The sequence below is a fragment of the Aquila chrysaetos genome, chromosome 23 (genome assembly GCF_900496995.4).
Source record: "Aquila chrysaetos chrysaetos chromosome 23, bAquChr1.4, whole genome shotgun sequence".
NCBI lineage: Eukaryota > Metazoa > Chordata > Aves > Accipitriformes > Accipitridae > Aquila > Aquila chrysaetos.
Window position 1 is genome coordinate 16,478,087 of NC_044026.1, and position 27,894 is coordinate 16,505,980.

At 39.2% G+C, this 27,894-nt stretch overlaps 1 protein-coding gene across 7 annotated transcripts in view; it reads left to right on the top strand.

Annotated features, from left to right (window-relative positions):
* TBL1X (transducin beta like 1 X-linked) overlaps window positions 1–27,894 on the top strand; it is a 203,647-nt gene that overhangs the window by 107,338 nt on the left and 68,415 nt on the right. For 6 of the 7 annotated variants that reach the window (XM_029999175.2, XM_029999174.2, XM_029999178.2 and 3 more), the window contains one exon: window positions 1,124–1,231. The exons of the other annotated variant lie outside the window; for it this stretch is intronic. The gene's annotated coding sequence lies outside the window, so the exon portion shown is untranslated. Of the gene's footprint in view, window positions 1–1,123; window positions 1,232–27,894 lie in introns of those variants that run through there. 7 annotated transcript variants of the gene reach the window in all.

Consider the following 27,894-nt stretch of genomic DNA (forward strand, 5'->3'; position numbering starts at 1 on the left):
ATGGAAGTTCATGCACATTCAGTAGACAAACTCAGAAAAACTATGGACTCCTAGCTGATGTATTGTTAATACTTTGTGATGCTTAAGTAGTCATTTCTTGTCCCTTGTATAGTCATTCACCTCTGATTAGAATAGGTATAAGTCTTTCTCAAGTGAGTAGTTTTATTTGGTTAGATGGTGTACTTGTCTCACAGTGATGTAAATGAGAACATGTTGTAGAACTGCAGACTGAGAATTAGAGCTGCATTTATGAAAGCTTCTTCCGATGATGTGTTTAAATATGTTCATAAAATGATCCTTAATGTATGGTTTTAAAAGCTATTGGACATTTGTGTGGAAGAGTATAATTAATTTAAAAAGTCTCCAATGAATATCTCATTTCACTTTATGGCATTTAATTATTAGATTATATAGACAAAAAACTAAGCATAAGACTTAAGGCTTGAAATGCAGGAGTAGGAAACTAGTCAAGATACATGCTGGTCGAATGGCAGAGGAAATATGAAATAAGGCTTTACTCTTCATGCTCGATGGCAGGCATGGAGAAGTCTGCAGATAGGTTTATTATTGCAGAAGAATGCCAGGCTATCTTTCATGTTTGATTTTCATAAATGCTTTCCTTTAGACTCTCCCCCCAAAACATACAGGAAGGTAATTTCTTTGGCCTACATCTTTTTGCACAGAAGTGACGCTCAATCAGTTCCCACTGGAAGCTTTCTCAGGGAGCACTGCTGTGTGTCCCCTGCTGTTCTGAGGCAGCACGCTGGCGTTTCAGCCCTGTGCTCAGCGGTGGTTCTGGATGAATTGCTTGCTGATGTTATACTTGACCAAAGAGGCTGAAAATTGTTGAGCCAAGCTCAGGGTGTATTAGGATTCTTCCAGGTTCCTGAAAAAGTGCACAGCTTTGCAAAGCACTCAAATGCTGTAAGTCGCTGGGGCTTGCCCTTGCCTCTCTAACTCTTTCTGTGGTGAGTGTTGAGTTTTTTCCTCTTACGGTTCTGCCAAAGCTCCTAATTGGGGAGCTAGTACCTTGGCGAACGCCCAAAGCAAAAGGAGTCAAATGCTCGTGTTTTGATGAGGTGATGGAAACTGGCTTGACGGGTGCCTCTGTCTCTCATTGCAGCCCTCTCAGCTGTCAGATGCGGTGATCTCCATGGTAACTCAAACCCCCAGACTCTTGACAGCAGCCTGCGAGGAGCAGCATTCAGCAGCTCAAGGGTCTCACGACCAGGTAAGCCAAAAGTAATCACCAAACAAGAGCTTACCTCGGGTATGCGGTTTCCTATCCAACTGCCTTTCAGGTTTTTCCATGGTGAAGCCACGCATGCAGTTAGTTCCTGTGTATATACATGATGATGTACTTCTACTGGTGCTGTCATTTAAGGCTACAGCAGTCCAGGTCTCTCAAATAGAGATATTTGACAAGACGACTACATTTACTCAGGGTTGTTTTTTAAGCTACAGCTTGAAGAGCCACCATGTAGCAAAGCAAAGAAGTACTGTACAATTCTTTAACTGGCTGCGGTGTTAAGTAATTGCTATGGTAGGAAATAACCCCAAAAAACATCAGTGGTAAGATCTGTGTTACCCCTGTACCTACACCACTGTCAGTACTGCTCGGTCACTAACATTAGGCCTGAGCTCTCTGACCTTACTGGAACAGAGGAGAGACTGTTTCTGTGTTCATGTAACAGTCATTGGTGCTCTGCAGCCTGTTCGAATTGCTGCTGTGCTCTTTTCACACAACTTTCTAAATCCCTTGCTGTGCTAATAACAGCATGTGGGGTATTCTGGTGAACATCTTAAGGAGGTACAGAGATCTTCCCCTTTTTTGGTGAATTATGGAGAAAACATCAAGCAAAACCAAGATCTTTGCCATCTTGGGAAAACAATGCAGGGGCTATACAGCTGTATTCACTATTCCGCTATCACTAATGCTGTGAATGAGAGTAGTATCTCTGGTCTTTTGCACTTACATGTGTGGGGGTTTTATTACTCCTTTTTGTTGTAAGGTTTCACTGGTATTTGTATTGAATTGTTTCTGTACCATGAAGATGGTATTTATTTTCTAAGTCCTTGGTTTCTATGCACTGTTTTCTGGCTATTACATGCATTCTGTCTTTCTTGCTTGCTACGTAAGTCCACTTGGCTGTAATACACGGTCCCATCTTACAAAGCAATCCGTATTACTCTGAATAACCACTCTGCTACTTTTATTAACCAATCTGACATTTTTTGTGCCATAACTGCTATCAACAATATTTACTTTTGTATCATTGATGATACTCTTAGATAATGTGGAGGTAATACTGGATGATTTTATTGGAGTAATGTAGAGCACTCTTCTACAATTATTATTTCCTGTTAACAGCTACTGTTTCATATCTATATCTTAATCACATTTGACGATAGTGATGATAATTTCTTACTCTGAATGTTGTGTGGCTGTAAGCTAACTGCTGTTCAAAAGTCTGCGTGTTTCATTTATGGAGTAACTTCTATTGACCACAGTTCGTAACTTTATCAGATGATTAAATCAAACTTTCTGTTTTACCACCAAGGTTCTATAAAGTGGTGTTGACTGGCATCTAGTTTTATGCGTGTCATTTCCCAGTGAATTTATCCTTTATCAGTTTGCTGGTTATTTTGCCTGAGATTAATAATGGCTTAGAGCTCTATAATTACTGAGATTGTACCGCTAACCATCTTCAAATATTGGCAGAAAATGCTAGCAGTGTTAGTGAATTTCTCTGGTGTTCCAAAATGTATTGAAAATTAGCATCATTGAAATGCTACTCTTGCAAACACTTTTAGGACTCTAAGGCACAAATTATCTGGGTGTGCTAATTTAAAGTTGTCTTTTAACATTCATTTTGGTTACTAATGGCTTCCTTATCTGTAAAAATGCTTTTTTTCTACTTACGGAGAAGAAAATACATGTTGGTTGTTTGGGTTTTTTAGCATAGCATGTTTGTATTCTTTTACAACATGAAGCAGAACTTGGAGGCCCTCTGCTTTCTTGTCTGTTTTCTTTAGCCCAAAATTTCCTATTTGAAGTAATTTCTAGCTGAGGTGTTTTGGGGTTTTTTTGATGTGTAAGTGTATATTTCAATTTAATTACACCCTTAAGCCAGAATTAGAGTATGATTTTTTTGTCACAGGTTGCCTTTTTTGGACTATTTAATAGTGGCCTTTGGTCCCTGGTAGCAGTGGGGTAGGGAGAGTCCTTCCACATTTTCATCTCTGTACTTTCTCACAAATGCAGAATTTTCCTCTAGTTTACTGGGCCAATTAACTTCCATGCTTGTGAGTAACTAAACTTTACATATTGAATGTGCAGGCCCAGAGTGTAACTAACCTTCTGGTATTTGAAAAGGTATTCTAGGAATAAAATTAGGGAGCACCTGATGTGTTACTGCTGACTGCATGGCATTTCTAGCTTAAATCTCTCAGGTGGACATCCTTCGTAGCTCTTTTCATGTTTTACAAATACATACTTAAGGAGCAGATCATCCAGTTCTCTGATACGGTTTGGTGGTTTGCTTTATCTTGTATTACCAACAGTATATCCTCCTGGGATCTGCTAGCATATTGTCTATATGAATTCAAGAGCTTTTACCCCTGGCTTATCAGTAACTCTGAGAGATAATGGTGCCAGTAACAGAGAGTACCATCTTCTATTTCTTTTTCTCTGGCTCTCTGTTCCTGAAAAGTTAGAAGTACTGATTTTAATGTTTTAATAGTGGAGATCTCCCCAAGAGTTTAAAGTGATAGCAACTCTACGGAACATCTCCTCCTAAACAAGACTTTATGGCCTCTCTTGCCTGTTTCCTTGGCTTCTGATTCCTCTCTCCACTCAGGTATCCATATGTAGGGTTGAGTTTGTATTGCATCTGTTTCTGTAACACCTCCCCGTTAGCTTGAGAAGCTTTTTGCCTGCCCTAGGTTGTCGTTATCCGAAGAGAGTAACCACATGTCGGTGAGATGAAGCTTGTTCCCTAAATATAGGGCTCCTTCTCACCATGGATGCAAGTTGCTGTTCCGAAGGCCAGAACCTTTCTCGACTTTTCACCAGATATGTAGCCAATAATTGATCATCAGTCTTTTTACTTTCTGTCACTCTGAAGATCAGGCAGATCTCCAGGATCTCTTTCACATTTTCCTTCTGAAACATACAGCTGGTCTTACGCTAGCCAGAGATTTTGTAACGGGGAGTGACGGTACATGTTTTAGCACTTTTCCATCTCATAGTAACACTGGGACTTTTCCTCTGCGCAAGAGAATGTCTCTAACCAGTCTAGGGTGGAGACAGAGCCAATACAGGTAGAAAATGTCAGGTTTCAAAGAAAGAAGCTCTAGGAAAATTTCATGTAACTTCCTGGCATTAAATGTTGTAGAAACTCCTTGTTGGATTTTGGAGAGTTGTTAGGAGCAGCAGTGTAAATCTGCTCGTGTGGTTCTGTAACGATCACTTATCTGGACCAGTCAGAGGAAACCCAAAAGCAGAGAAAACCATGAAGATTTTACAAAGTTAGTAATTGTTTTTAGTGGATCTTCCCTTGTGCCTGGGAATGGACCACCAAAATTGCTTCGGTCCTCTGTTCTACTAGTTTAGTTGCCTGAGCTAGGGCAACAATTTTCACATGATGAGTGTCAGACCACTTTAGTACTTTCTACTAGGTAGGCACCTAATTTATTGCCCCAAGTTAGTAGTGGCTTTTGAAAATCATGGCCAAAATCACTATCAAGACTAATAAAAATATGTTTTAACAACATACAGTCATGTTAATTTTGTCCCAGGAATTCTTACTGTTATCATTGTTTATTGTTCATATGATGGGGGGGTGACAGTGACAAGAGGCTGACTATATCAAGATGATGTGTGATATGTTTTATGAATGCATAGGGAGTTATAGTATCTTGACTAGAAAACCTTAGAGTGTAAAAACCAAGATGAAGCAGAGAGATGAGGCAATATTAGATGTGGAAACATGAAGAGTTGGGGGAGTTCAGTTAGAAACAGTAGGAGTATGCACATGATACCTAGGAAAAAACAGATCACCCTTTACTAGTTTGATGTACGAATTGGTTACTTTGAATTTAAGAATGAGATGGATAGGATGTAAGTGGAAGGTATTTTAAACATACCAGCTGATAAGCTGAACAAGTTTCTGTTGTTCAAGGAGCTTGGAACGGGTGCAGTTCGAGAATGTCACAAATGAAATGTGATAGTGCAAGTTGTGACTATTTTTGGTAGAAGTGCACAGGCACAGATTAACATAAGAAAATGTTCAGTATTCTTTTTGAAAAATATTTCCAGAACAGTATTTTTTCAGAAGCATTTCAGAAGCATTCATTTGGTGTGATTGAGAAGAATGTTTCATCACATCTGGGCGTTTTGGGTTTGTGTGGTGGGGTTTTGGTATCGGGTGAGGGTCCGCAGGTCCAGCTCCTGTGAGAAGCTGCTGGAAGCTCCCCCGGCTCCGAGCCGGACCCGCCGCTGGCCCAGGCCGAGCCCGTCAGGGACAGTGGAAACACCTGTGGGAGAGCAGATTTAAGAGGGGAAACCTGCAGGGAGTGGGGGATTGGGATGGGAGAGGAACCCCTCTGTGGGTACCGAGGTCAGGGAGGGAGGCAGGAGGGGATGCCCCCGCAGCCCGCGGTGAGGCGGCAGGCTGTCCCCCCCAGCCATGGAGGGGAGCGGGGGAGCGGAAGCCGCCCAAGATGGCTGCCACTCCATGGGGAAGCCCGCGCTGGAGCAGGCTGTGCCTGAAGGACTGCAGCCCAGGGAAAGGACCCCTGTTGGAGAAGTTTGTGAGGAACTGCAGCCCGTGGGAAGGACTCGCCTTGGAGGGGGGAGGAGGGAGAGAGAACCGGGAGTGGGGCTGAGGCGGGCAGGAGGGAGAGCTGGGGGGAAGGCGTTCTAAGATTCGGTTTTACTTCCCATTATCCTTTGTTTTGATTTGATTGGTAGTAAATGAAATTGATGTTGTTTCTTCCCCAAGTTGAGCCTGTCTTTTGTCAGTGCCCATAAGTGGGGAGTGATCCCTCCCTGTCCTTGTCTCTACCCACGAGCCTGCCTTCATATTTTCTCCTCCTCATCCCACGGGGGCTGGGGAGGAGGAGTGAGTGAGCGGCTTCGTGGTGCTTTGTTACTGGCTGGGCTTAAACCATGACAGTAGGCCAACATTAAGATGGTTGGTTTTGATGAAATGTGCGTCTTCTTTTTGCATAAGAACAACACTGAATTTTGTACAAGGAAAGTAAAAGAAAATACCATCAAAGAGTTGACTTGCAAGTGCATGAGTTTGAAAAGTAGTACAATACACCTGTGCATGCTTGCTCCTTAACAACTTCTATAATTTGTTTATGATTATTGATTTTTAATGTGGTGGTTTTTTAAATTTATTTAGAACTTTATGAATGGTATTGCACAGGCAGAGAGAGAAGCTTTCTGTATGGTAACAACAGATGCTGTCGGCACTAGATCCCACCAAATCATTTTGTTGGTCAGTTTGATTTATGAACTAGAAAAATCAAACTACCTTTAAACAATATCCTTTATAATTCTTGGGTTTAGTTAATAAACTCTGTATTGATTTTGATTTCTAATTTCAAGTATTGTCAACAAATAATATGGCACCTGTGGGCCTACACATGAACTATTCCCTTTGACTACTCAGCATTCATTATTCATAGTGTGTGGTTATTCTTAAAAGTCACATGGCATTGTGTCTGTTCGCTGAAAAATAGTGAACTGTTGTCATAATATTTTTTAAAATAGGCATATTTTAAAATAACATAAAAATAAACAATCTTTAAATTTGCAGCTGTTTCAAGGCTAAAGCAGAGTTTTATTTATATATTCCCTGATACTTCTCTTGCTACTTGGTGAATCATAGTTAACTGAACTCTGGTTTTATTCATGAAATACTACTTTATCAGTATTTTTTTGACCTTTCAGCCAAGTCAGAAGAAAGTGTATCTAGCTAGAACATAAACTTGTCTATTGGGTAACAATTTTTATTCCTTTACATTGTGCTGGAGAGATGAGGAAACTACTGTTCCAGTCACAGCCAACTTCTAAGATACTTGCTTCAAGCCTTCCTTTTACATGGTAGCGTTTTAAACTACTGCTAATGGAATAAGATTATTGCTCTTTTTTTAGAATTATTTTTTTAAAGTTTTTTCTTTAACATACCTATGGTTCCAAGGAAGGTTTTCGATGATAGTGAGGAGAGGCTTGAGGATGCTAGCATTCCAAATAAGATGGTAAAATGCATTATCCTTTGGTTTTTAAACTAAGCTGGTGATTATTTATTATTTAACTCTGACCTTTTAGGACTGGGCTGTGACAATCCAGTACTCTCTCTCCTCTGATTGTAGAGCACATTAGGATACCACATTCACCATGCCAGTCACTTGAAAGTGCAAGTAATAGGTATGCAGACTGGAGAAAGACAATTTTTGTTGTAATTGTTAAATGTATAATTAGCTTACCTGGAGTGCCAGATTAAGTGAAAGTGCATACCTCCATGAGCATACCACCCTGCCACAGGGTGGGTTAGAGTAGAGCTCTGCATTGCCCAAAACTGCTCCTGTGAGTTTGTTCAGCACAAACTTCACGCAGACAAACAGTTCTTCTTCATCCACCCGAAGTCTGCTTAACCTGGGCAGAACTGCAGAAATTTGCCCGGGTCAGTGAATTCAGCTTAGGCTGCAGCACTCTTGGGAAACTCAGGTGTGTCCTCATACATGTACCACGCAAACACTGTGTGCGTAGGACATTCCAGAGACACAGTGTCTTCTGCAAACTACCTATAACAAGGGACTATGTGCAATAAATATGCTGCTTCCCAAACAGAATTAGGACAGTTTTCCTCTGAAGAATAGGATTTTCTGCTTTTTAAAGGTTGGTTCAATTGATGCTTTTGTTTTAAACTGAATTCTTTCATCACGTTATGCTGTAGAAATGGAATTACTACAGGCAGTCTAGTTAAACATACTCCTAAATATCTGAACGTCTCATGCAGTCATCCCACACAGAAACAGAACGTGTAATATAATTGTTCTTTGAGTAAATTGTTTCTCTCTAAATTAAGCCTTGGAGATGTATAGGATCTGTATCGCTATTTACGTTTTTGTATGAGCTGTTCATACCTGAACTGCTTTGATTTAACGGAACATGAATATAATTCATGGATAAGCATACTGTTACATAGATAATACATGCTAAAGATTTGAGCCCAAAAACATCAGTTCATTTCAGAAGAATTTTCGTCTTCAGGCAGCCTGTGAGTATTTTCACATGATATTTTACTGTCTAATCTTCACTCTGAATGCTGTAAGTGAAAAGAAATAAAATTATTATTTTTTCTCAAAAGTTTACTTATCTATACTAGTGAGAGTTAACTCTAGTTCTTCAGTGTGAACTGGTGAGATTTCAGGTATAATTAATCAAAGTGGAATTACAAGCATGTCATCACTGATACTACATTTTTACTTATACACCAAGGTCACAGGTTTACAGTTGGCTTTGTAATGGAGTACCTTGGCCCAAGCTTTTCTTTCACAAATGTGGTTATACTGACTTAGTAAAGTTGTGGTAACGGTATAGTTGGAGAGTGAATGATCACCACAGAAAAAGCTATGGTGATTTAAGCTATTACAGAGCCCGCACCTGAACCGAAAGAGCGCACACTTGAGTGTCCTTGCCTGTTTCAGCACAAAGTGTGTTTCCAGCCAGCTCTTGAAGTCTGATAAAACGTACCGGGATGTTCAAACTTTAAAGAATGCAAGGAGAGATCAGACAGTCTTTTGCTCTGGTTCAGCTGTGACAGACAATAAACTCCAGTTATGGAGCAGAGGCAAATGGCTGCAGCGCACCCAGTTTTACATTGGTGCAACCATTTGTGCAGTATGTCTCAAAATAGTATTTGTATTGACTTGAGCAAAGCCCATTCCTTTTGAATAATCCATATTGTGTTCAGACCTTCATACGTGAGATGGCTTCCTGGGGTTGTATAGTGCTGTATCTTCTAGTAAATGTTTCAGGAGATTGGGTTAATATGGCTGTTACCTACTCAGAAAATATATGGGAAACAAAGTGGGTTTGTAATTTTTGTTTTATCTGAGGTGGTTAACTTTTTTTATTGGTTACTCTCTGAGCTACAACATAAATTAGTAAGCATCCCAAGTCTTTGTCACATGAATTGTGTTTATCGTCAACTTAAATCAATTTAAATAAGCTTAGTTCAACTGATACATGCACAAATTAATTTCCCTTTTATCTAGCCTGCTTCTAGTCCTAATAAACAGAATAATCAATCATGGTTGCCACCTGCTATAGCATGATTGTATGATCAAGGAAATGCAAAATGATATAATGATTCATCTTACTCGTTTTTACATTTTTTGATAGAAAATAGAAAAAAAACCTTTTTTTTTAGTTTGTATATTTAAAGAATTACTGCATTCAGCATTGTAAAACTAATTTTAAAAAATATAAGCTATTTTTGATTCTCCACAACACAGAAAAGGTGCCAGTCTGACTCAGAATTCTTCATAAACAAAAAGGCAACGATACCATTTTTTGAAGAGTTTGTACTGTAGTGATCTATATTCATCCTTATTGGTAAAAGCTGGTCTGAGTCCACTGGCACCTTTCTTACTGATTCCAGTGAGTCCAAGACACTGGCTAGGCATTTTCTCTCTTCGTTGAAATATAAAGTGCCAAGCAAAACCTGAGGTTAGCTTCATGGTAGATACTAGAAAAAAAAAGAAATAGTTAAAGCTTCCCTTTAGGTTACTGTTTGAGAGCCTCCTTAATAGATTGGCTACATCACGTACCTTATTGCCCCACGGAACTGGAACTGGCTTGCAAATGAAACAATACTTTTATGCTGAACTATGTACACTGTATATTAATTGTCTGTGATCTTTTAATTATATACATAAATATTATATCACACATATCATAACTTCTGTCTAGATAGGCAATTATGAAAGATGTGTAATATGTGAAAAATGTGACACTTGCAATTTGTTTGCAGTAATATTTTACAGCTCCTTAGTGTACTTTTGCCTTTACCAACCAATTCTTCCTTTTGCAGTTGCAAAAGGCATTAAAGCAAACTTGCGTTCTAGCTGGTTTATCTAAAAATGTGTGTTCAGACTATGTCCCATTAAGTGTAGTTGACAAGATTAGAAAAACAGCAGTCTGTCTTAAGAAGTATTCCTGCCATACTAGTTAATGGCGATTTCTGGACTGCTAGGTCAGAAATACTGTTCCAGATCAAGATATAGCAAGGGCTTGCTTCAGAACAGTATGTAAATACATCCTGAGCAGTCAAATGCTGCTTTTGGTATTTTCGCTTAAGGATGCTGCTGCTGTTTCTGCCTCTTCTGCTCAACACTGATAACAAAACAAAATTAGTTTGGAGAAATCTTGGTGTAATTCAAGTGTAGCTGCTGGCTTTTATACAGGAATTGAATCATATGGCCCATATAACTCAAACTAGACTTTAAGCATGTTAATCATCTTGCCTTAATATTAATAAGTTCAATGTTAAATACTTGCTTAATATTAGAATATCTTCTTATGTCTGTAGAGAAATGAAATGCAGAAAATATGCTTATTTGTCCTTTGAGCTTTCAAGTTGTGAACGTTGTTCCAAAAAAGATTTAACATGAATACGTTCTGACATTGAGATGAGTCTTTTCCTCTATATTAAAAATTGAGCATCATCATGCAAAAATAATAATCCTTTTACTGGCACAAAAGAAGGGTGTAGTGCATCTTTTTGAATAAACATTGTAATTTGGCCTTAAATGAAATCATCTCTCCTTGTTACTTATGTGATTCCATTCCATGAATACAGATACTAAATATCTTTGGTCATTTGAGGCTTCAAGGTTTGACTTGAATTTGCTTCAAGATTTGACCTTAAACGTAAATTAATCCCATGTTTTAAAAATATATTACTTTAGGTTTTAGCACAGTAACCTCATTTTACACCGCCAGTTTCATGGTTGTTTTTTTGGGTTTTGGGGTTTTTTTGGGGTTTGGGTTTTTGGTTTTTTTTTTTTTCAAATTCTTTATTTTTTTGAGCCAAAAGTTCAGCTGTGATAAAATATGACTAAGGCTAAAGTTGGTATCTGATATGCCAGGAGGTCTTTCCAGCCATGTTTTCCCAAAACATTGCTTCAAACCTTTCCAGATTGTACAATGTCAGTCCAATATTTTTGTTCATTTCATTCTTTTAAACAACTCTAGCTTTACATCAGACTATTAATCATAGTGGGATGATTCTGTTTTAAACAATTTGTGTTGATAAATCTCTATTTAGTAGTAAACCGGAGAAGCTGTTTTCCCTTTTTATGTATGCATTCGATTTCTCTCTAGATACTGATAGATTTTTGCGAGCTTATCTGCTTAAGGGTAAGCTCTTAATTAGGTAAGCCCTAATTATAAAATTATATGAAGATCATTTTAAAAAAAAGAAACAAATACATTATCAGTTTTAAATAAAATAACCCAAGGCCAGAGCAGCAAAAGTCAAGGAAGCAAAGCTGCCCATGGTGACGTTGGTCTGAAGACTGTGCTCCGAGGGATGAGAAAGGGGAACTGCAGAAGCAGTTGGGTCAGGGAGGTTGAGTGGCAGGGGAGGAAAGAATGGTCTGACAACCCCAACTGGGAGGCTGGAGCCTAGGGATCCTCTGAGTTTCTCCACTCCATAGATGCTTGATGAGCTAGTGTGGCCAAAATCCAAAAATGAGGGGAAAACTGGTGTCTATCTGAGGTAGATTAAGCCTGTAGTTATTGCCTATTACCAGTTTTGTGGTAGGTATAAATACAAATTTGCCAGCTGTTTTCCTTTTTTTTTTCTTTCTCTTTTTTCCCTACAAACTAACCAACTTTCTTTCCTTTACATTAACCTTTCCATCAATGTCAGTGTTTTGAGAATTTACAAAATCTCCTCATATGGAATTTCCATTTCCTTCGTGGGCTTATTTCAGTCATTCCCCAAAGCTTTCATGGTGCCATGTGTCTCAGAGCTCTCTCTTCTTACTGTGGTCACGTGTCCTGTAATCAGTGTCAGCTCTCACCTTGCATACAGCGCTGTGAGTAAAGAGTATCTTAACTTTGCTGGAGGTTTTCTGAAGTCTAGCCTTTTTGCGTATGTTCTTTTGACTCTTAAGTCGGTTTTGGTTTAGGATTTCACAGGAGAGTGAATATTAAGAACTCATTGCTAGGTAATGGTCTGCATCGTTACGTTATGTTTTGTGTTCCTAAAATTTTGACAGAAATATATTGGAGATGAATGAGATTGCATTTGTATTGATTTAAACTGTTGTTGCTATGCAGTGGAAGAACTGTGTGTCCCTTTGAAAGAGAGCGCAAAATAGGAGTGGCCTTGTTTTTACAGGGATGGAGGAAATAAAATTTCTGGTACTATGGCATGTTCATTACTATTGGAGTTGATGTGTTGATGAAATCTTTTAGGTATATGGGTTTTGCTGTGGCTTTGTCCCAGTTGCTCTAGCTGACCGCTAAACTCAGCCTAGGGCTTGTTTACGTAATTTTAATTATGCTTTTCAGTAGATTTAGAGAGAGTTTACATAGCAGATTTTACTCATCAAGTGGTTTCTTGGTGTTCTAGAAACTTGTATCGTTCTCTTTATCATAGTTGTTTGTCTTGAGAAGATACCAGAAGCTTGAAATGGGGGATTTAGCAAAAAACTTTGTGAAGACAGCAGCTCTCAGTCTCTCTCCTATGAAGGTGTTACCTTGGAAGGCAGATGCTGAGCTGTTTACCACAGTCAGACGTGATCGCTCTGTTCTAAATTAAATCTACCCGTGATGGTTAGCATGGAGCTAATCAAATCACTTGCACCATTTGATCTGGTTCCGTCGCCTTTCATTATCAAAGCTCATTTAAACTGCTTTAAACTAGAACTGAATTGATAAAACAGATAAATTCATGCATCTGTGATCACATTTTCCTACTGTTGTATTTTGTATTATCTTAGCCTAAAGACTGGGCATAAAAAAACCTGAAACAAATGACAATTTATTGTATACTGTATCTTGTCATCTGAATAGGTCTATTAATTTAGACACTCTTAGTTTTGTTTGGAACAACACAGAATAGCTTTCCAATAGCATGTAGAGTTTTGAACTGATATAGCACATAAAAATTAACATTCTGCCCTTAGAAATTACCTCCTTTCCTTCTGGATCATAGGCAATATATAAAAAGTTATTTGGTCATTGCTTTAAAAGCACAATGACTTTATTTCCTTAGTAATTTCAGTTTAACAGTTGAAAACAACAGTGATTTCCTTGTGGATGGTGTGTAATCTCACATAATTAATAGGCTTTTCAGTCCAGTATTGGAATAAAACCAGTTGATGTTATGCTCCCCCCCATCCTCATTTGTATTATACCTGATTGGTACAGAAAATGTTAAGTAAACAGACCTGGGAGCAAAAAGGAACTGGGCTATCAGTAGAATTCTTATGAGCCTCTTGCTTCCTATGCATTTTATAAAAGCTGTAATTACTAGGCTTGGTTTGCTCATCAGCGGCATTTGATTGTCTATAATCCTCAAGTTTGATTTCTGCTGTTTGCGTCTGTGCCGTCTGCAATACCTTTGATCTGGCAACTAAGGAAATTAGCCCGTTGAAGACGAAATACCCACTGGGACTTGATTCCTGATTGGTTTTGCAGGCATTTTTAATGCTTTTTCATCTAATTAGTAAACCACTACTTAAATTAGGCCCACCAAGCTGAAATGGAGGTAAAAGGATGTGGTCAAGACTTTAAAAACAAGATGCGGTGACTTACTGTGTGCAGTGCACATGTGACTGGATGACAGGGTGCATCTTTTTTCCAAGTCAGTTTAAACAGCAACTTGAAATTACTTACCCCTTGGAACTGGCAGAACAACTGAAGCATTTCCAAATAGGTGAAGATTTGGGACGGAGGAGCAATAGAAGAATGAGTTTGCGCGCTGTGCTTAATGGTGCACCATCTTTTGAAATATTCAAATTGAGTGTTGAACCTACTGAAATAAACTGTTAGTCCCCTCGTGTTTAAAGGGTATTTGATTATGTTAAAGGCTAAACTACGCCTTCTAATTTGCATGAAAATTCTGGAAAGTAACAGTGTAGCTTGTAGCTTGGATATCTTTCATACATGAGTATCTTCGCCAAATACTGAGAACTGGTGCTGTTGCAATGGTAACAAGTGAGTGTTTACTGCATTTTGACTATTAGCTGGAGTCCATACTGATGAAAGACAGTTAGGTGTACCTTGCCCTCTCTGTACAACAGTCAAATGGTTGAAGAAGTTTTGGTCAGATACAGCTGTTTGTATCTATGGCAACAGCACTGCAAAAAGGTTTTGTTGGGGCATTGCCCTAAAGATCTGAGCTAATTTCACTTTGAGACATCATCTTATTAGCAGTGATGTGCAAGAAAAAAAAATCGGGCAGGTTGACTTTTTGTTTCCCAAAGTCATTTTTATTCCCATTGGCTATGGGAATAGTATCACGAGAAGCAAAATAAAATCCCAAGTCCCTAATTCTATGTTCAAATGGCTTTGCAGGCCATACAGAAGGAAGTGCAAAACCTTGCCAGCGGGGCCACGGTGCTGTATTAAATCTGCCCGACTGCGGCTGAGCTTCCCACGGTGGAGTTCTCCCACTCCATAAGCGGCCTGCAGCCTCTTGGGGTCACCCACCGGCGGCAGCTGGAATGCCCCAGGCTTTCTGCTTTCGGCCGGCACACGTTCATAGGGGTTTCAGTAAAGAACAAATTGCAGGGCATATGAGTACAGTTGTACGGTTGGACTTGATGATCTTAAAGTTCTTTTCCAACCTGAATGATTCTATGTACTATTAGCTCCAGCCCTTCTACTGCCTACATAACCTGGCACAGCTGAGTTTGAATTTTTTTGTATTTTCTATGCTACAAGTAATTCCAGATTTAACCATTCACTCTTTTAATGGTAGCAGTAAAAAGTGACTGATATCAAAACAAGGCAGATGACAGTGATCGTCATCTTTCTTTCTTTTTTTTTTAACGTCAGTTACCTAATTAATGCTACTTGGTATAGAGGAAGTCAGGTGTTGATTTCAGCAGATACTGTAAACGTTGCCAAGTTTAGTCAACTGTGTCTTGGAAATAGAAAACTGCAAAGTTTCAGCCACCCCAGTGTAAAGATAACTTGTTCTGAATACCCCAAACCCTGAGGGGAAATAGGGAAATTCTAAAAGCATAACAAAGAAACGATAAAAGACAAAAATAATCATGGGAGGTGACATAAGAAAGAGCAAGCTGAGAAAGTGGAGAAATCCATTTTTTTTGTGCACTTACATGTAGACCCCTGCATCCTTCCTCTTCTTCCTCGTAAACTGTGCCTCCCTTAGACCAGCAAGCAATGAGGTTCTGTAAGTACTGCAGGATCACTGTCATGCCCCTGCTTCACTTGAGAGCCATAAAGTCTCATCCTTTACTTTAATAACTCCAGTGGGTTTAGTTGAGAGCTTTAACTGCAAGTTCTTTGGGAAAGAGGCTTTGCCTTTGCATCTCCTGTCAGAGGGACCTGCCATATTGTGCAGCAGTTAAAAAATAGCTGCTAATACCAATGATGAAAACAAGGGGAGCAAAAAAGGCAAGGATGTGTGTTTCTGCAGTTGCTGAAAAATGGGTTATGCTTTTAGCACTTCATTCTCTTCCACTAAGAAAGTGCTTCTGCTTTGACTCTGTTGCTTTTCTGGAAGGTGAACAGAGGGAATACGGAGATAAGCAATTGTAAAGGGAGTTTTTAGTTGTCTAAGTACATGCACAAATTAGATTTCCCCTCCCCTGCTTTTCTGGATATCTGCCAATTAATAATTTGAATTAACAGGAAGCTGGAAGGTTGGGAGTGTGACGAAATTCAATCAACCTTGAATTCAAAGTCAGGGTTGGGTTTTTTTTTTTATTATTGTGATGATGATGTATCTTGAAGGGAATTTTTGAACTGAAGATATGTGGTGGTTTATATCCTTTGATAAGGTTTGCATTATCATCTTGTGTTTTGTTTCATTTTTTCTGTAAATTTTGTCCAGCTAATTACCATAAAACACTGGTTAGGTGGATGAATCCTAAGTGAACTATTGTAAAGCACTTTATAGTTGGCTGTAAGTAAAAAGATTAAGTTGTATTTCCCAAGGTTGTGGAGTTGGAATTGAGAATCTAATGTAATCTTTGAGAATCAGTCTTTGGCCTAAACTGCTTAGTTTCTCTCATTATTTTGAATTATAAAACATACTTCATTAGGACAATATGGAGCAAGCTTGAAATGCTTTCTCTTAATTTCAGTGTTCAAATGATGGTTTTATTCATCAGCATGTTGTGGTTCCAAATAAATGTAGTAATTTTCAGTACTACAGGCATTTCTCTGGCACAAAAACAGCTTAGGGATTATACAAGACAAAACATAAGGCTTCATAGTAAAGGATTTTATCTCTGGATAATACTGTTTTTCTCGATGGGTGCAGGTGGCTGTTACTAAATTTTGGGATATTTCCGAGTTTTTAAGGCAAGGGGGATTGTGTAGGATATGAAAACAAATATGTGTCTTTTTAACACGTGTTTTTAAGCTAATATAAACAGACTTTAACAATTTGTAATTAATCGCTGGATTTACCATGAACTCCATTTACCATCTGACTCGCTTGTAAGGGTGGTCAAACTATGTTATTTAAGCTGATAGCTAAAGAGACATTGTAAAACGCTAGTGAAATTGTTTCTAAAAAGGGATTTTCCTCTTTATTAAAGTAGGGAAAAATAATTCAGTGTGTGCATAGGTCTCTCAATATATTCACACAATTTTTTGCTTTAATTGTAAGGTACGAGTTACACCTGCATTGCCGCTTCTGCACTGCATTCACACTTGTGCAGAGACATTTTCAGTGGCAGGACCGGTGCTGCAGTGGAGAGTGCCATGGCAGGAGTCTTTTCTGTTGCCAGATGATACTTCCATTTTGTCATGCACCTACCAAAGCCACCTTAGCTCTTGCCGAGGGAAGCTGAGAAAACACACCCTTTGAGGTCTAAATCAAGGTCACAAAACAAATCTGCGATGGAGCCAGACTTCAGAGCCAGACATCCTGGGTTTTATCCACTTGTTTTTATCAGTTGCTGCTGTTCATACTAAGGTAGCATCTCACGCATCACTCAGACTTACCAATCGTGGGGTGAGACCAGGGGCCCCGGGATGCAAATCCCCTGCCAGTACGTACTGGAGGCTTGTCACAGCACCTCGTCCTCGCTGCGGGGAGGTGCAGCCCGGGGGGTCCCTGCCGGTGCTGCCCACCGGGGTCCTTCCCTCCAGACTTCTGTCCAAAGCGCGGGAGAGCTCAGGAGGAAGAGCGAAACTCTGGAGCGAGACTCGCGTCTCCATCCAGGCTGCAAGTCAGGGTACGCCTAGAGCACATATCTGGGGCACGTACTTCATTCTGCCTTTAGCTCTCGTTTCCATAGCTAAGCCAACCAAACAAAAATGAGGCTACGGTTCCAATAATAGTATGTTGCCATCTTTACGGGCACAATTCAGCTATCCAAGAGTGGCATTTCTTCTTCAGTTTGTTCAGGGGCATTTATTTTCCTTAGTTTTGAGGTCAGACAGATTGATGTATGACTGTATTGAGTACCAGACTTGCTTTTAAAATGGTAGAGGATTTTGAACACGAGGAAGGAAAATGTCAATTCTCTGTGAAACTATAGACCAAGGAGCTTAATACTGGAAGGTGTAATTGGAGCTTCTGATACCCAGAGCAGAGTTTTCCCTTGAGTCCCTAATGGAGAGAGAAAACAAAGTTTCTTGGTGAATTTTGCTATAACTCTGTAATAGAATTATGAAGTTGTTACAAGTGAGAGAAAAAAGTCACCTTGCATCTTCCCTGTTGTGTGTCCTGTGGCTTTATGCGTACTGTCACTTTTTTGTTACATTTGCAGCTCCATAAAATGTTTCTCATCTTCTATATATAAACCTATTTGAAACCAAGATGCCATTCACCATCATCATCAACAACTTTTCTCTAAGTTGTTGTATGTTGATATAGTGCCCATAAGTGGAGTGGAATATGAAAACCAGTCTAGCCAGTTTCTGGAATAGCTGCCATACAGAAGTTGTTATTTGCTGTCTTAGTTACAAGCCCAAGTCCGCAAGCTTTTTCTGTCATGTGTCAATACCCCTCGTTGATGTGTAGTTTGGTTTCAGTTATGGCCTGGAGCTACACAGTAATGAGCCAAAAAGGGCAGTTGAAGCACCAGGGACACTTTTCAAATTCTTTCCCCATAACTAATATTCTTGGGCAGATAAAAAGTCATCTCTACTTTTGTACAACGGGCTCCACCTTCCCTCTGGTCTCCCAAACTACAGTTGCACTTTGCTGTGCTTTAGCGTCTCAGTAGTGTTGAAGGAGCCTTCAGAGGCTGTGAGCATCTTGACCGCATCAAAATTGTTGGTTTATTGCACGGACTGACACCATTTATGTCCATTTACATGACTTGCTGTACAGGTGGTAAATTACCCATTTTGTTAAGCGCAATTTATATGAATAACTGGTTATCCTCAGAAAGGAATGTAATTTGTGGCATGGTTTCTGTTGGGTTTCATAGAGGTAGTTGGTTGTTATGTTTCAATCATATAGTTTTAATAATGGTGAGGTAAAAATACTTGAATCTGGACCTTTTTTCTTACTAGTTCCAAGACTATGTGAAGACAGCCTCAAGGGAATCTTTTGGAAGAGTTTATTCAGCAACACTGAATATCAATAGTGTCTCCAATATAATTTCAGAAATGGCTAATATTGCTGAGTGCTCACTGTCAAAATATGGAGCTGGGGTCAAAAGTACCAGTCGACTCCTGAATGCAAATGGCTTGTCACATTTCCCTTTGGAAGGCGCAGATAACTAAAATGAACTGAAACTGGAGACAGTATATTTTTTTATGATACAAATTGAACTCCTGCCAATGACAAATGCCAAGGTACATTGTGAAAATAAAATGATGCAGTGCTAGCTAAAGTGCATGACATAACTATGAATAGATGTACCCATGTGCACGACACAGCTCCTACCTTTCTTTGCTTGGAGAGAACAGTTTCACTTGTAGCAAGGTCGCCAGAGTGGTTGTATCCTGTGAAGCTCATGTCATGCATGAAAGTACATAAAGACCATCTGGGAACTATAAAAATAGCCTGTCCTGACTAGATGATTTGTGTGGTGGCCAAGGACTGATATGCTCATTCAGGAAATGGCAAAACAATGTCAAGCTTGTTGGGAAGTAACCAGGCTCCTTTTCATCCTTGGGAATGGCTTGGTATCTCATGGAACAAAATCCACAAGGAGACTTTGGACCCCACGGTTTCTGAATGCCCTGGAGGAGTCCGTGTGAACTGAAGTGGTTCAGTGCAAGCAGTGGGAATGTAAAGGTTCTTCTTGATGTTTTAAGATTTCAGGTTTGGTATTTCTGAAACAGATTGAGAGCAATAGTAGAACTTAACTCACATCTAAAGAAATTTTTTTTTAAGTTTTTAAACTTTTAAAAGCTTTTTAAAAAAGTTTTTAAATGAAGTTATATCAAATCTGTCATACAAATTACTACATTCTGCCACGTGCCAGTCAGCTTTATGCAGCCTTCTTACAGATGGTTTATGTTATGATCTTGTGTGAAGATGGTTTATAAAGCAAGACTGGAATTTTTTAACTGACCTACAGGAGTGCAGGACATAGAACTTAAATCTAGGTAACATTGGCCAGACATATTTCTTCCCCGCCCCCCCAAAGCCCAGTCTAGAAAGAATGATTCTAAACCAACAGAAGTAGCCATATACAGTGAAACTCAATTGCAGCCTTTCCATGCAGGAGAAAAAATAGAAATGTTAGTGACTGGTTTTCTGACAAGCATTTCTGTGTCACAGGTGACACAACAGCAGCTTTTGAGCACAATTTTAATGAGGTATCATACCTAAATGACTTCTGTTGAAGTCCTTAACCTGAACACTGTAACCTGTGACAAGTCTGTCTCCCAGTTTTTATTGTTAGTGGATATGCTAGGTAAAGCTACTGAGGTTCTCCTGCCATGTCAGGCAGTCCAGGCACTATTTGAGATGCTATCAAGAAGCCTAAGAGATGCTATTAAGAGAATAGTGGTAAACCACCTCCCTGATCTGGTTTGTTTAATACTGAGCATTCTAATTACCACCATACATTTGTGACTTCAAAACTGCCATTTTCTACTGAAGAGAAAGTATTAGTGTGATGGACCTGGATGCTATTCTACTAAATAGTTTGTGAGTCCTCTAATGGCTTCTTCTGTCTCTTATTTATATTACCTACCAGAAGAGTGGTGCATACAGGTAAGAAAGTCCAATGTGCCGTGTTAATTGAGTAAAAACTAACTGCATCTGTGTTATCTTTCACACTTACAGATGAACTTGGATTGAGATTGGAGATTCAACAAGTCCATGCCATTGTGTCCCCAGTGCATGCAGTAGCAAATTTTGTCTGTAAACTGTTCCCTACCATCGCCACCCAAGTTGGTCTGCCAGTTAGCTTACCCCAGATTCAGCCAAAATTTAAGCTGATATATGGGAAATAGGAATAGCTGGGGGATTTATACTTTAGAGGGAGTTTGGTTTCTGAGTTACCACAAGATTAGAGATGTACTCGCAGCTCTTTGGTCATCTCCTGTGTGTTTTCTTATATTATAATTATAAAGAGGAATGATACACTTCTTTAAAACATGGAAGAACAACACGGGGGATATATACTCGGTACGATGGGGAATTTTTTTCCTGTTTTTCCAGAGGTGCAAGAGTATTCAGTGTGCAAAACTGTTCTTTCTTCATGCCAATAGTTTGATCTTATATCTGAATGAAGACAAAATCTTTAGAATAGTGTATTCACATTTAATAGTAGTAACATTTTAGATTCTGTCTTGGGAATATTTACTTACAATATAGTTTTCTATTCTTCTGTGAGTAATCCCTTACTTCTGAAAGTGGTACGAGCAACTATCCTCCTTATACCTAAAGAATATGGATGATTTCCTGAAATGACAAAAATGTCATTTTACATTAGAGGTATAGTTACAGGCACCAATTCCGCTAGCATTTTTTCCACTTGCTGAATACAAGTCTCTTTTCATGTATGATCTTAGGGGGAGGGGGAAATTAAGGTTGTGGTTTTTGCCTTTTTTTTTTTGAGCACCATTGAGTGATTTCAGTGGGGTAATGTGGTGTGGATGTTTCATGAGTTGTGAAATCTTTGGAATACAGACTTGAGGCAGAAGCAGTTGTGCAACTTTCCTGTTTTATAGCCTCACCTGTAATCAAAGTAAATGGTGTTTCCTAAATGCCATTAGAGGCTGAAATGAAACAGCAGGAATTAAATAGGAAACCATTTCTTTGCTCTCGGAATGGAGCCTCACTTCAGCTGGCACGCTCGCCCATCACGGCTCTCACTAGGCTGCTTCCCGCAGCTTGGCAGCCTCCTCCTTCTTCACTGTGCGTTCGTCGTTGCCCTTTCATTGAAGCTGTTCTTCCATGCCCCCAGATACATGGATGCAGTCCTGCCTACCCATCAGCTCCCTCACCATGCAGTTTGCCACCAGTGCCCTGAATTTAAGCGCAGCAGTTCAAACTCTGCTCAGACCTTGCCACGTGTGAAGTTCATGATGCCACTTCTCTGGTTCAGCTGGCTGGTTCCAGAGAGAAGCTCAGGGAGTGGGTTTGCCTTTGCAGAAGAAAAGGTGACTGCTCCAGCAACTGGTGGAAGGAGAGGCCGTATCAGTGAGTTGCCTTTGCAACTTTAACAATCACCCATTGTAAAGTGACTTGATGAGGTGCTATGTCGCTGTGGTAATTTGTGTGTTATGTGGTTCTATGTCCTTTGGATTAGTGATTGTAGACACCAAGTATAAACGGTTTACCCCTTCAGCTTCACCTCATAGGCATTCTAGCAACCTGGTTTTAAATGACTTTGCAAGAGCACAAAATTTAAATAGAAGTGTCCTTATAAGCAAAAGGATCCTTATAAAAAATACAAATAAGTTGTGCATTCACTTCAGATAAACCAATTGCCCCAATTTAAAAATAAAGCTTCTTCAAGGGAGTATTTAGTTAGAAAAGTGATTATAAGAGTTGATGTATTACATCATGCTATTATTCTCTCACTGGTTAGCTCACATGAAGTAAAATAATTTTAAGGGTTTCATTTTATATTAATAGATATCCATTGCATCTTAGTGGCTCTGTCTTACGGAATATTTTACAAATTTAATAATATAAGGAACTGGACCATATTTAGTGATGAAGTAACAACACTGTGTGTGCATTCACAGGGCTGTTTGATTCATTAGAATTATTTTTAAGTCAGTGGTTTATTTGTTACTTACTCTTACCTCCACGCTGGCAGAAATTTATTTGACTTCTTGTCCCCAGGCTTCTCTTTCTTCCACCTCTCCTTGATTTTTATAGTCAAAAATATGCAACTCAGTTGAGAGATCAGTCATCTGGAGATGATCTAGCACTTGAACCTTCACCCAGAGCATGTCAGCCACCCCCTGCACTAATTAAGAGGTGCTTTGTGGAAGTTCACTGGTGAGGATGGATGCAGCTCTGCTGGTTGCTGCTGCTGTAATGGCAGACAGCATCAGTGGGAGCTGAAAGCTAGGTTAACGCAGGACGGGGGGGAGTGGGGTGCAAGCGAACAGCTGACACACGGGTGAATGTTTCTGATCTTTTTATAATACGTTGTGTCGGAAGGATTACTCAAAGTCTCTTAAGAGCCATTCTTACACAGTAACATTATTGGCAGGTTATGTTATGGTATAACTTGAGGTGGAACTAGAAAGGCTGTGGTTAGCTTTGCTTTTTGAGAAACAGTAGAAATGATTTTGTGCTTGTTACCAACAGTTGAAATGATCAGCGAGGTTAGAGATGTGAATTTGCGGAACATGTGCTTTAGATTTATGTTCGTCACAGATGCACTGTGGGCCTTCACTTTGGAAGAGAATGGATGTGGTGACTTATGACCATCATGGTTAAACCATTGTTGACATCTAATGAGAGCCTGAGAAGCTCTGTGTAACACCAAAACCTACAGAGAAGCATATTAGTTAATGTTTTAAGAGCACTTTGAAAATACGGAGCAGTAAAAAGTCCTTAATGGTGACACTGTTAACTCCTGAGGTAGGATATCCATCTCTTTATGTGAGAATTGGCATTTGCGTGTGCGTAAAACTATGCTTTTCTTAGACTACTGTTACCATTATTGATTGTATAAAAACACTTCATATTGTGTTTTAATTTATTTTCCTGCTTTTTATATTGTAATCCCTCCAAAAGGAATGCGAATTTTATCACTAAGAATAACTGGTTTTCTTTGTCAGTGAGATGTGCCTAAATTATTACACCTAGGCCCCCCCAAAAAATCTAAGCTGCTTGATTCTGGGTGTATGATAAGTGCTGTATGGGTGTGCCTATGTCAGGTCTTAAAATAAGGAAGCTGAGAGTTTTAAGTTAAAAAAAGAAGAGACAAACTATTATCCTCTTACTGGTTAACTCACATAAAGTAAAACAATTTTAAGGGGTTCATTTAATATAAATAGCTATCCATTGCATCTTAGTGACTACATGTCTTACAGAGTATTTTACAGTTTTTAGTAATTGTGGAAGACTTGCCCATAGGTCTAGAATTAAAGTACCAGCAGCTAAAAAGTAAAATTTCTTTACCAAATATCTTTGGTAGTATTTTTTTTTTTTCCTTTTCATAAAGAGAACAAAAAGCTATTACCATATCAGGTAACAGTGATGCATTAGTATGACATGTAGAATAGGTCAAACCTTTTCCTCTCTTTAAGCTTTCTTTCACAAGATATTTGACTGGAAGGAAGATCATCTGCATCAGTGTATTTGGTGGGGAAAAAATGTCTTTTGGACCTGGAGGGTTGTAAGCATTTTTAATCATCAGGTTCAATTTTAAGGCATCTATTAATAAAGGAGAGAAAGGAATCATCTTTTGCATCATTGTGAAAATGTTATGAGTAAATCTTTGCTTTCTTTGCAAACAGTAAGGTTTCGAATATCCCTTTTCTCAAGTTCCAGATCAGCTCTGTATAAGTTGCTAGTGAATAAAAATTTAAGTGATGGCTCTTCACTGATGCATTTTATTTGATCGCCTTTTGTGTAGTTTATAGTACCAAAATATTGCTCAGTGACAGCTGAAAAGACTTAAAAATGTACCTCCTCAAAACCCAGCGTTTTAAAAGTGGCATTGACAAGAAAAAGTTTTGTTGCTTTTCTGGCTTTGAATCTAGTCCCTGAGAATGAGCATGCAGTGAACAGTGTCTGTTTGTGTGCATTTCTGATGTTCGAAGGAGTTGACTAAATATTAGCAGTTTATTAAGAGCTAAAAATGTCTGCAATTTTCAAATTAAATTTGACCAAAGTAAAATACAGGTCCTTATAAGCAAACAGCTATGCTATTTAAGCCTGTTCTTAACTGAGAAAAAACAAACCAGAGAGGGAAGGAAAAATCTACTTTCTGTTGAAAAAGAATTACACTTTTAGATTTTTTTTTTTAATAATTCCCTAAACTAGCTAAGTCTCATAATTGAATGCTTGGGGGAAAAATCCTTAACTTGTAAAAATAATAAAAGTAAAATTTTAATAAATACAACTACAGGGCATTTAAATCACACCATCTATATATGCAGGAATAAACTAGTGATAAAAATTATTGTGAAGGACAGCAGAGAAATTTCAAAATCGGTGTTATATTTGGGCTTTAATAATTTTTCCTGAGATACTTGTTGGGAAGAAAGAGTATTCTCTGCTATCTGGAGAGAGATGAGACACCTGAGACTACCAACTCCATGGTCCATCAGCCTGTAGCCATGATGCCCTTTGCCTTTCCCAGTCCCTGTCCCATCCCTCACCCTTTCGTCTGCATCAGTCTGTGTCTGCTTTCCCTCGTGTAAAAAGACTCTGAGCTACAGTCGCCTGAGTAGGAAGCAAAGTTAATGCAAGGAAAATATTTTGATAATTCAGTTACAGGCCTCTAACAAATCTGTGCAGAGCGTATGCAAGTAGTATTTTCAGGAGGTTTTATTTTAGTCAAATTTGTGTGGATTTTCACTCTGACGGAAAAGGCACTTTCCAGTGAGAGCAACTGCTCTGCCAAATGCCAAGTCCCTGCTCCAAAGTGTGGAAGCACTAGAGATTCTCATTGAAACAGCTGGATAAATATCAGCAAAATTGGGTTTTCCCCACAATCACTCTGAAACAACTGAACTATTTTTGCTTATGCCTTCCAGAAAAAATTTCGCCTGAGGCAAACACTCACCATGGAGCTTTACAGTCCAAATAGTTAAAATGGAGTCAAATTGTAAGTGATAATATAAGCTTATAATGTGTCATACTTAAATATAGGTGTTGATGTCTACTCCTTGCATAATACTACAAAGGCTTTTGAGTTTCTGTAGAAATAAGAAGAGACCAAAAATATCTTCCCTTAATAAGGAAATGTAAAACATATGTAAAAAATAGTGGTGAAGGTGAGAAAATTAACAAAAATTCATCTTTGAGTAAAGAATACACGAATGCTCATACTTACTATGCATATTTTTCATTGATGGTGAAAGAATTGAAGCGTATATGGTTCATGATTCAACTGCAAGATACCTGCAATAAGCCAGGGATCATTAAGAGGGATTATAGATCTCTGTTTCTTTACCCCATCCTTCTGGCTTGTGAGTCTCACAGTCTTTGCTCCACAGAGTTTTCATTGCAACAACCTGTAACCAGGTGTGAAGAGTGCTCTAGTGGGAGCTGGAAAATGCGAGTTTGAACCTGCTAGTTCTTCTTAAAAGTGAATACTTTAATCTTCAGTCTCTTAAATCTCTTATACCACTTCCACTGCCACCTTCTTCCTTCCTCCCCCGCCCCCCCCACATAAAAATACTGAGTCAGTTTTCTACAGCCAAAGATACAAATTGGAGCCTAGATTTGGAGGGGAAATTTGAAGCAATGAATCCCAGTCTCAGACAAGTGTCTAATCCACAGCTACAGGAAAACACATAAATCTTTGAAACAGGCACATAACTTTCCCCATTCCTTTTAGAGGGAATTTCATAGCTAACTAGCCTTTGAGAATTATGTTCCAGGAGCTGGATGACTAAAATACTCGCTTGGTTACAGTATCCTTGGAAGATCCAGTAGGCATGACAGTATGGGGTGTTACCCGATCTACCTTCCTACATGTCTTTTCCAAATAAAAATTCTTTTCCAAATAAAATTAGTAAAGAGGACAATGAGTGAAGCTGTTCCAATTTGGAAAAATTACTTCCTTTCAATTAACACTGATACTGGTGTTCGTTTTAAAGCCATATGGAGGTTTTGCGTCTTTATAACACTAGTGTAATTTCTCTTTGCATGAACTAGAAGAAACAAATAATCTGGGCTGTATGAGCAGGAGCGCAGCCAGTCGATCAAGAGAAGGGGTTTTGCCCTCTATATGGCACTCGTCAGACCACATCTAGATACGGTGTCCTGTTTTGGGACCTGACGCAGGAAAGATGTGGACAAACTGGAGGGAGCTTGGGAGGACCCCAAGGTGGTGGGCTGGAGCACTTGCCCCATGAAGAGGGGCTGGGGGAGATGGGACAGCCTGGAGAAGGGATGACTCCAGGGGTACCTAACAGCCCCCCTGCACCTACAAGGGATCGCTGAGGGGACAGAGCTGGGCTCGTCCCAGCGCCGCAGGGGTGAGAGACAAGAGGTACAAGTTGCAACAGGTTCAGGCTGGGTACAAGGAGCAATTTTTTTCCTACATGTTCCCATGGAGAGTGAGGCAGTGGAGCAGGTCGGTCTGGGAGTCTGTGCCGTCTCTGTCCCTGGAGGGTTTCAAGCTCTGCCTGGTCCAAGCCTTGAGCAGCCTGGGCTGACCCCAGAGCTGCCCTGCTTTGGGCAGGGGCTTGGACTAGAGACCTCCCAAGGTCTCTTCCAGCCTGTGACCCTCAAGCCTTTAGGCACCCAAAATCCTACTGATGTTCACTGGCTTTTATAATATTTTTGTAGTAGCAAACATATGACTGACATCTACTTCAATGCTTCTAATCACCTCTAGCTTCCCTAGAGTGCTTCTTGGAGGGAAGGCCGAAAACTTAGAATCTTTTTATTCTCTGACAAAACAATTCTTGTCTAGGGATTAAAACCTTTAAAAGCTTCTCAGACCCTGTATGTATGGATTTAAGGCTTCAGTTCTCTGTATCTTGATCTTTTAAAGCAGGGGAGTGCTTTTTTATTTAATCGGAGCTAACTAATAACTGTGTCATAATATATTAAAATCCTTCCTGATAAGTATTCTGCTGAAATTTTTTTATGAAAAACTTAGATTATGTCATGTCTGTCTCTGACTCCCCAAGGATTTTTGAGTTCATCTTAGTTTCTAGGCTGTTTAGCTTTTAAAAAAAGTAGGTTAAAAAGCTTTCCTCTTAGCGTTGCCTTTTAATCTATAGACTTTGCTATTTATATTAGGGCTGTGTAGGACTTAATGATGCTGCCACCAGAAATGTGATTCTTTATCTTTCTGTGTTGTACATTCTTCACCTATCTACAAATGAAAAAAAAAAAAAAAAAAAAAAACCAACCCACAAAACAAACAAACTGAGGACTGGCAAGTCACTCTTAAAACATTATCTGAATACACAAACCTTACAAAGTGCTGCTGCTTAAGTCTCCTGCTATCCCTAGACCGGAGGAAACAGCAAAATACTATATTGAAATGTACCAAACATTGATAGAAGGTTGGGGGGAGGAAAAAACCTTTGTA